This window comes from Perognathus longimembris, chromosome 11 (genome assembly GCF_023159225.1).
Source record: "Perognathus longimembris pacificus isolate PPM17 chromosome 11, ASM2315922v1, whole genome shotgun sequence".
In the NCBI taxonomy this organism is placed as follows: domain Eukaryota; kingdom Metazoa; phylum Chordata; class Mammalia; order Rodentia; family Heteromyidae; genus Perognathus; species Perognathus longimembris.
The window spans coordinates 28794609-28804879 of record NC_063171.1 but is presented as its reverse complement, the minus strand read 5'-3'; the positions used below and the strand labels follow the sequence as shown (position 1 = coordinate 28804879).

The window sequence follows — 10271 nt, the reverse complement described above, 5'->3', positions numbered from 1 at the left end:
AACACATCATCCATTTCTTTCTCCAGTGAGAAAAGGAAATAGTCAAATATGAGGGAAGACTAAGAGATCTCTCTCACCAAACTCTAGTACTGGCGTGGTTTCCCTTTAAAATCCTGATATCTTCTCTCCATAGGAAAAACAAAAAACAAAACATTGTGTTGGCCCTAAATAATAGAGTAATAGCACGCTTCCACTTGAGCTACAGCTCTACTTCAAGCTTTTTGATGGTTAATTGGAGATAAGAGTCTTAATGAACTTTCTTGCCCTTTCAAACTACAAGCCTCTGATCTCAGCCTCCTGAGCAGCTAGGTTACAGACAGGAGCCACTGGTGCCTGGCTCTTTCTCTTTCTTTTACTAAAGAGAAACCAAGATCCTAGAGTGATCAGGTAATTTGCTTAAAAATGAATACACAGCTGGCAATTGAACAGTGTCTGGAATCCAGATCTCAAGATTCCATTCAGGGCTGGGGATATAGCCTAGTGGCAAGAGTGCCTGCCTCGGATACACGAGGCCCTAGGTTCGATTCCCCAGCACCACATATACAGAAAACGGCCAGAAGCGGCGCTGTGGCTCAAGTGGCAGAGTGCTAGCCTTGAGCGGGAAGAAGCCAGGGACAGTGCTCAGGCCCCCACAAAGCCAGTTACGATCAGAACCAGAAGATATCTTATTCTGAGATCTGGCAAGTGATCCTAAAAATTAGGAAATAGGAAGGAGTCAGTGCAGTGCAAATAAGGGTTGGAACAGACAGCTGGACAGAAGTCCTTAGCCAGCAAGACACAAAATCGTCCTCCATCACTCATCTTTGGTTTAACAGAGTCAAGTTTCTGATGGATTTTGTAGGTCATCCCTTTGGCAGTAATGCCTGTGATCGGTCAGTCTGTAGTGTCTTCTTTATTTGACCATGCAAGACTAATGAGACCCCTGGATACTCATAACTAACAAGGATCTTGTGTATGATCATTCTAGTAACAATAATAACAGTGGCATGGATCATTTTCAAGGTCTCTTTGTAGGCATCAAAACACCATTAATTTGCCTCGAAATTGCAAAAACATTTGTTCCTTTTGAGGGTATCATCACTGTTCACAGGGACCATCCAAAGTAAGCACATGCTTTCCCAGCAGCAGGTTTTAAGAAGGACTGTCTGTATGTTTCTTGCAAAGCCAAGAACACTTGGGAGGTAAAGAGGATTTCAGAGTCACAGGCTAAGTTATCTTTTCATAGGCCAGATTTTCTTGGGAGATTTCAGAGGCTCAACTGTAGAAATGTTTACTGTAGAAAAAACTGAAGCCCTTATTCCAAACAAGTTTTTTTTTTTAAGGCAATATTGAACAAACAGGCCTTTACAAAGATCTATGAACTGTTGTTTTTGTTTTTGTTTCCTCACCCTGTAAATTGTTGAGAGGAAAGAAAACTATGATCAAGTTACTATGCTCACACAAAAAAGTATATTCTAAAGTAAGCAGTGATTTTCCACAAAAATGTTTTAGGGTCTTAAAAACATGCTAGATACCAAATACACTCACAAGACAACCACTGTTCTCGTCATTATTGAACTCTTAGTTCCCCTGCCATCAAGGTCATTCCAAATGTTTTTTCTGGGATGACTGTGGCTATTCTTTGCTACTAAAAGACTATAAGCAGTAATTTATTAAAGGTTAGATGCAATGTACAGCCTAAAGCCATACCAATAAACTTTCCATACTCTGTATTAAAATCCATTTGTCTGTGTTGCCCTTTGAGGCCACCTTTCACTCATGCCAGATTGTGTAACATCATACATTGGTCATTCGGAACATTGCTAGCTTACCAAGATATACATATCTTCCAAATGTGGGGATAAAATCACACTCATTCATATCACCCTTGGTTTTTCACCAGCAAATTCTTTAAGTGTTGGAAAACTTTCAAAGACATGGTGGTGGATAAAAAATTCCCGAAGTTTCTAATTTTCTCTTGAAAATTTTAATGTTATCATCAGCCAGGGAGACTTATTGTCCCTGCAATGACAGATTCATCTCATTCATTGTTCAGGAACAGTCTGCCAAATATCTCAGTCTGAAAAACCACAGTCTGTCACTTCCTTCAAGTAATAAAAGATGTTTCATGAATAAAGTAGGGAGTTCAGCTCACAACTCAAGTAATTGCACAAGTGTTTCTCCTTGGAAATGTAAAACCATCAGATTTCATCATGTAGCAGGACTGTTTTATGTACTTCCCTTTTCATTATAAAGAACATTTAAGAGGCATAACTGGCTTTACCTGTTTATGTCATTTGTCTGTTTTCTGTTTGTACTTTGCATGTGGTTATAAATAAAACTGTGACTACTACTATAGTTGGATGCTGCTGTATTGATTCAGGCTAAAGGACTAGCAATTTTATGCACCAAAGCTTTCATGCCACCAATACCTTATTATAAAAATATGTTTCATGCCACAGGCCTCATGGTGAGGCCTCAAGGATATCTAGGAATCTACTTAGGACACTTGAAAAACTCTGCCCTAGAGTGTAATGATCCTGATATGTCCTTCAGACAGAATATGACTTAATAGAAAAGAATACAGATGAGAGCCAGAAAGATTCCTGGCATATTTTCTAAAAGAGAGAGAATCTGAATTTCTACTTGAATTAACTTTGTTTTTCCACCTGAGACTTGACAATTTATTCTTGACCAAAAATAGGAGAAGTAGGAGATGCACTCACTAATCAATTTCTCAATCCTTGAGGGTTAAAGGAAAATAAAAACACAGTAAAGAGAGAAAAATAGAGAGATAGAGGGATAGATGTGATAATTAAAGGGAGAAATATTCATGACTTTTCTGGAAATGGGCAAAGATTTTTCACTCTTTTTGTTTTTTTGTAGTCCTCACTCGTGGCAATTGCCAGCAGTCATGGTGCTAGGAGGTGTATTATTCAGAATGGAGATAGGACTTTTTTTTTTAATGCCCATTGTCTGACAGCCATCTGAGATCCCACCTGCATTGGCTAGCACACTCAAAGAGAAACTTTTGGTCTACAGACATCTTTGTCCTTAACGATAAATAAGGTTTGGGAAGGTCAACTACACAGCACTCAGGATAATAAATCCAAAGCGTCCATGTCTCTTTGGGTCTGGCTCACTTCACTTATAATTAGCACAGGTTTAAGCTAGTCACAGCAGAGGATCACAAGAGCCTAATAGCTGTGCCCCTATGAATGCGTAAAATAATGGTAAGTGAAATGAACTCCATGTTATCGAAACAAGTGTTATATCACTGTTGTAATTACTTTCAACATGCCATGTGAAACCGTAGCTTCTATTGTTGATGATCTTCTTGTATCCCCTTCCTGTGGTTGTACCCACACTATCACTGTATCTCATCTGAGTACACTGGAAACTATATATACTGGTATTAGAACTAAGAAAGTGAAAGGGAATACCAAAATCGAGAGACACAGGATAAAAAGACAAATGACTACAAAAGCAATACTTGCAAAACTTTTTGGTGTAAACCAACTGAACAACTCATGGGGGTAGAATGAGGGAGGAGGTAACAAACAGTACAAGAAATGTATCCAATACCTGACATAAAAAAAAAAAATCCAAAGCGTGTGATAGAGAAATGGAGATACATGCCTCCAGGCCCGTCACTGGACATGCTAATTATGGAGATCCTCAGCCAGCATTAGGAAACAAATTAGTTCAATTAAACAAGGTTCTATCTTTCTTCGAAATACATAGACTGAGGGTTTCCAAAGAGCCTTACGTGAATAGCTGTCGAAGCCAGCTCAACTCTGAGGGGCCTTTGTCCAGTGGATTCCACAGGCTATGTATGGAATTATTCTGTCTCAAAATTAGCCAGAAGAAGGTTCCATCTTTAATAAAGCATGCATTCTTAGAAGTGATGTGGATGAGGAGGCAAAGGCAGGTATCATTTGTCTTGTATTGTGGATTGTAAATCAAACCATTCATTTCCCAGATACTAGCAGTAATGGAGAGAAAGCAAACACCGTGGGCTTTGGTAACAATGTGTGTCAGGTAAACTGTGCTATAACAACTCACAGCAACATTTAATGTCTTAAAGCAAGGAAGATTTACTATGTCTCACTATTCTGTGGGTTTCCTGAGAAGTTTTCCATGTCTGGGATGACTCTGCCATGGTTCCAATCTCTACAAGAGTAAGGGAATATGAAAACTGACCATAATAAGATGAATAGGAGAATAAGAGATAGCCATTTATTCATGTGCACTGAGGAAGATCACATTGCAGGACTCAAAAAAAATCTAAGGCTCGGATCTGGAGGGAGGGACTGACAAGCTATGGGAGGTGTCAAGTGAGGAAAGGTGGTGGAAGAAACATTGTCTCATTATCCAGACAAAGCCTGCTGGAATCTTCCAGGGATGTGCTCATAAGAACATATGGAGGGCTGGGATGTAGCTCAGTGGCAAAGCGCTTGCCCAGCAAGTGCAATGTCCTGGGTTCAATCCCCAGTACCAAAAAAGAAAAGAAAAAAAAAACATATAGAAAGTCTGACTAGACAGGAGATACTAACCATGAAGATTTGAAAATACTTCTTTTTCCCAATGGCCAGTCTTTCTTGGTTATTTGATGAGAGTCACAAAGACCTAAAAGAACCACACTTCACTTAATCAGATGAGATAGTTCTAGAGAGAGCTTCTCCCTGAATTTGGTGTTGAAATGGAGTGGGACACCAAAGGCCAGAAGGATCTTTATTCTGAGGCAAGTTCTAGAGTCTCTCAACATGTCAAAGCACTTATCTTTGGTGTATCACATTTCTTTTTGTTTATTTCTTTTTTTTGCCAGTCCTGGGGCTTGGACTCAGGGTCCGAGCACTGTCCCTGGCTTCTTTTTTCTCAAGGCTAGCACTCTGCCACTTGAGCCACCGCACCACCTCTGGCCATTTTCTATATATGTGGCACTGAGGAATCAAACTTATGGCTTCATGTATACAAGGCAAGCACTCTTGCCACTGGGCCATATTCCCAGCCCCGGTGAATCACATTTCTGAATCCAAATAAAGCCTTTATACTGCTGGGTCACCTGCTTCTTACTCATGGTGGTGGTGTCTTTTCTAATACATGATGAAAAAGGAAATAATAAAAGAGGAAAAAGGGGGAATTTGTGATGAGAAATTAAGTTTCTTAGGATAGTTTGTGAACATGGGAAATGTAGATGGATTAGTCTATTTCCTGTTGCTCTTATACCACAAGCTTGGTAAGTTAGGAAGAAAAGAGGTTTGGTTAGACTCTCAATTCTGGTCCAAGGTTGAGAGTTCATGTGTAGTGGAGGCCTCCTACTTGCTAGACATTATACCACATTGAGAGAAAAGTAAAGTGTGTGTGTGTGTGTGTAAGAAGGGGGAGGGAAGGAGGGAAAGGGAGAAGGAGGGAGAGAAAAAGAGGGAGTGATGGAAGGAAGGAAAGAGGGACAATAGAAGAGAGAAGAGAGAAAGAAGGAGGGAGGGACATAAAGAAAGAGATTGTTTGGTCTTTTTCCTCTTTTTATAAAGCCCCCAATTTTCAACCATAAGAGTGTTGAGTTACTGTGCTGGCCCTGGGGTTTTTTTTTTTTTTTTTTTTTTGGCCAGTCCTGGGCCTTGGACTCAGGGCCTGAGCACTGTCCCTGGCTTCTTCCCGCTCAAGGCTAGCACTCTGCCACTTGAGCCACAGCGCCACTTCTGGCCGTTTTCTGTATATGTGGTGCTGGGGAATCGAACCTAGGGCCTCGTGTATCCGAGGCAGGCACTCTTGCCACTAGGCTATATCCCCAGCCCTGGCCCTGGGGTTTGAACTCAGAGCCTGGATGCAGTCCCTGAGCTTTTGTGCTCAAGGTTATCTCTACCATTTGAACCACAGCTTCCTTTACAGCTTTTTGTTTTTGTTGTTGCTTAATTGGAGAGAACAAAATAATTTCATGGACTTTCCTGCCCAGGCTGGCTTCAAACCCTGATCCTCAGATCTTGGCCTTCTGAGTAGTAGGATTATAGGCATGAGCCACCAGCACCTGGTGTCTTGCTATTGCTTTTTGAAAATCCTAATCACTTCCCAAAGTTCCCACCTCCCAACATCACAGCAAAATTAGCTTTCCACCAGCTTAATAACTCGTTGGGGATTAAATCCCAACATAAGTTTTGGAAAGATCAAATCTGATTAAAACCAGAGCACTGAACATTTAAAAAACTTGAAGGACAAAGAATGCAATTCCTGATGATCTTCCCCCATTCTTCCTTCCCAACCCCTCCATTGCCTGCCTACTTCCTCCTGTGTCTTAATTCAGTAGAGAGATGGATCTCTTGTTATTCATCTGTCTTCTTGACTTTTACCATAAAGAGCATCAAAACATATTCTTACAAACAAATCCAGAAATGATTTTCTGACAAACACGTTACCATATGCCTGTAATATAAAATCACAGCCATAGAAACTCTTATATGGAAAAAAGAAGTTGTGAATATAAATGATTGGTTGCTTTTGATTTTTGCTGTTTTTCCAAGTTGTGTGGTTTTTAATTTTTTTTTATTGTAAAGGTGATTACAGAGGAGTTAGTTCTGTAAGTCAGGTATTGAGTACATTTCTCTTTTAACAGTATCACCTCTTCTCTCATTTTCTTTCAGTTTGTTCCTTCCACACTCCCCTCCTCCCTCAAGTTGTATAGTTCATTTTCAACATGGTGTCTAGTGAATATCATTACTGAATTAGCTCACCCTCTGTCCCACCATTTCTGTTCTTCCTCTTCGTCTTCCTCTAACCAGATAAACTTACATACAAGACAAAAGGTACAGAACTCAAAAACAGCAACAAAAGGGGAAAAAGAGAAAAAAAAACACAAAAAGAAAAATAAAAAACCTCTTTTTCCATTAATTGGAGTACATTTTGATAAGCATCATTTTATATGATCATATGCACATAGCTATTATGCCTTTGTGATCCTCTCCTAAGAATATCCTCCTTAGGTCTCACTGTGTGAAAGTTTGGAGTCCTGTTTATCAAGTCCAAGTATAATTTTTTTGTGTCTTCTACTATCCATTGGGTTTACTTATAGATTTATAGGTACATTCTCATTGCTATAAATGGGGGAAACTGTCCAACCTATGTTTCTTTAGGTCTGGCTTACTGCACTTAATTTAATTTTTTCCAAGTCTTTCCATTGATTTAAGTAAAATATATGAAAGGATAATCTTAAACTAGGAGGAGCTGGCAATATGGCCTAGTGGCAAGAGTGCTTGCCTTGTATACATGAAGCCCTGGGTTCAATTCCCCAGCACCACATATACAGAAAACGTCCAGAAGTTGTGCTGTAGCTCAAGTGGCAGAGTTCTAGCCTTGAGCAAAAAGAAGGCAGGGACAGTACTCAGGCCCTGAGTCCAAGCCCCAGGACTGGCCAAAAAAATTCAACTAAGGAAACACTATTCATTTCACCTTTTATCTTCAAGGCAAAGAGATGACTTATTTTACAATATCAAGATTTCAGCTCAAAGATCTTTGCTACAAGAAATGCATATAAGTTTAATGAGGAAATACAGAGTTTAGTACCTTTGAACACACAACTGAATTGTAAAGTTTGTTAGGAAATCAGTCATAACCCATGGGTCTGATTTACTAGAACACAGGAAGCATGAGGTATATGAATCACTGAGTGTGGAGATAAATGTAAGTATGTGTGCATATATATATGCATATATATGCATGTGTGTGTGCATATGTGTGTATAATAGTGTATATGAAAAGGAAGCTACATCTACTATTGATGATGTTCTTGTATTACCTTCCTGAGGTTGTATCTACACTATCTCTGTAATCTTATCTGAGTATATTGGAAACCGACTGTACTGGTATTAGAACTAGGAAATTGAAAGGGAATGCTAAAATCGAGAGACACAGGGTAAAAAAAAAGACAAACAACTACAAAAGCAATACTTGCAAAACTGTTTGGTGTAAGTGAACTGAACACCTCATGGGGGGAAAGGGAAAGGGGGAGGAGGGAGGGAGGAATGAGGGATGAGGTAACAAACAGTACAAGAAATATATCCAATGCCTAACATATGAAACTGTAACCTCTCTGTACATCAGTTTGATAATAAAAATTTGAAAAATAAAAAGAAAAGGAAGCTACATAATATATAAGAACACTAAAAGTTAAGATATGTAAGTATATGTGTATATGAGTATAAAACTGATTTTAAATATCAACAGATGAAACTATGTATACAGGACATATGCATACATATATACATAAGTATAATAAAAGTATATAAAAAGCTGATAGAGACAGGTGCACTAGGGAGGGAAGGTGGGAGAAAAAGAGGGAGGAGGTAACCCTATTAGTAAAGAAATGTACTCATTACCTTACTTTATGTAACTGTAACCCTCTGTATATCACCTTTACTTCAAAATAAAAAGTTGTGAAAATCCTGATTATTGAAACATCAGTCATTTTTCTGATAGGAAAGCAAAAACATTAACTTAGTAAAATAAAAAAAAATAAAGGTGGTGCTCGCTTCGGCAGCACATATATTAAAATTGGAACGATACAGAGAAGATTAGCATGGCCCCTGCGCAAGGATGACACGCAAATTCGTGAAGCGTTCCATATTTTTGTAGCTCATGCCTGTAATCCTAGCTACTCAGTAGGCTGAGATCTGAGGATCATGATTCCAAGACAGCTGGGGCAGGAAAGTCAATGAGACTCTTATCTCCAATTAACCATGAGAAAACCAGAAATTATGCTGTGGATCCAAGTGCTAGAGCACTAGCCTTGAGTGAAAGAACTCAAGGACAGTGACCAGGCCCTGAGTTCAAGCCCCTAACCTGATCAAAATAAAAGAAGAAGAAGTAAAATTAAAAAAAATAAAAAGGGGCTGGGGATATAGCCTAGTGGCAAGAGTGCCTGCCTTGGATACACGAGGCCCTAGGTTCGATTCCCCAGCACCACATATACAGAAAACGGCCAGAAGCGGCGCTGTGGCTCAAGTGGCAGAGTGCTAGCCTTGAGCGGGAAGAAGCCAGGGACAGTGCTCAGGCCCTGAGTCCAAGGCCCAGGACTGGCCAAAAAAATAAATAAATAAATAAAAATAAAGGTGTAATAGAAGAAAACACATAAGTTGCATATTGGGACTTGGAATGAAACTTTTCTAGTAGAAGATGATGAGAGCGGCCTCTTGTGGTCAGGACCTCCCATATTTCAACTTCTACAACTAGACAGAGCTATTTGCATATAGGAGACATGGATAAGTGTATTTTTCTAGTCCGGATTATACCAGAAACAATGCTAACATTAAGTCTTCTTTAGTAACATCAGTCATTCAGTTAGAATCATGTTTGTCTACAGGTAATAAAAGCTTAAAGTAACAGGTTAGCTATTGATCTCCCAGGTACAAAGAGTCTGGAAGTAGGCTTCGGAAAGCTGGTGGCCTGCTTGCAGCCAGCCCTAGTTTGGAGAAGGGAGAGCAGTGAGTCTGAGTGAGAAACATTATGTTTCTATATGAAACTGAAAAGTTAAAAAAAAGTTCTAGGAATTATTTTAATGTTAATGTTCATAAAGTTCATAAGCATTGTAAACTAGAATGATGATGTCCATCATTGGGAAGGTTAAAAAAAAAGATGAAAGCAAGGGGGAAGTGGGTTAGTGGGAGGGAAGATGGGAGAAAATGAGGAAGGGGTAACAAGTATGACAAGAAATATATTTACTACCTTAAGTATGTAACTGTAACTCCTCTGCACATCATCTTGACAATTAAAACATTCTTCTACTACTTAAAGTGACTACAGTGCTTTTAGGTAGCAACAAGAAATCAGAACTGTCAGTGTGCCAAAGTTTTTAATCCCAGGACATAGACAGGGTTTCCTATTTTGTAATGAAGTTTAAAAGGGAAGCAGGAAATAAAAGTAATTACCATTTGTGATTATATCCCATGAGTGTTGTTTATGTAAAGTAATGGCTATAAAAACTACATCACAAATTGTTTTTTTCCCCAGTGAAGCCACCAGCACAACTATGCTCATCACAGCACAACTCGTCATTGCAAAAACATGGAACCAACCAAGATGCCCCTCAGTAGACAAGTGGATCAGGAAAAAGTGGTACATATACACAATGGAATTCTATGCCTCCATCAGAAGGAACAACACTGCCCCATTCTTAAGGAAATGGAAGGACTTGGAAAAAATCATACCAAGTGAAGTGACCCAGACCCAAAGAAACATAAACCCTATATTGTCCCTCATAGGGAAAAGCTAGTACATGAATAGGCTAGTCATGGTAGAAGATC

At 39.3% G+C, this 10271-nt stretch overlaps 1 non-coding gene across 1 annotated transcript; it reads left to right on the top strand.

Annotated features, from left to right (window-relative positions):
• The first annotated feature begins 8493 nt into the window (after positions 1–8493).
• On the top strand, positions 8494–8600 carry LOC125360310. Its single transcript, XR_007212701.1, has one exon. It is a non-coding gene; the product is annotated as a U6 spliceosomal RNA (small nuclear RNA).
• The last annotated feature ends 1671 nt before the right edge of the window (positions 8601–10271 follow it).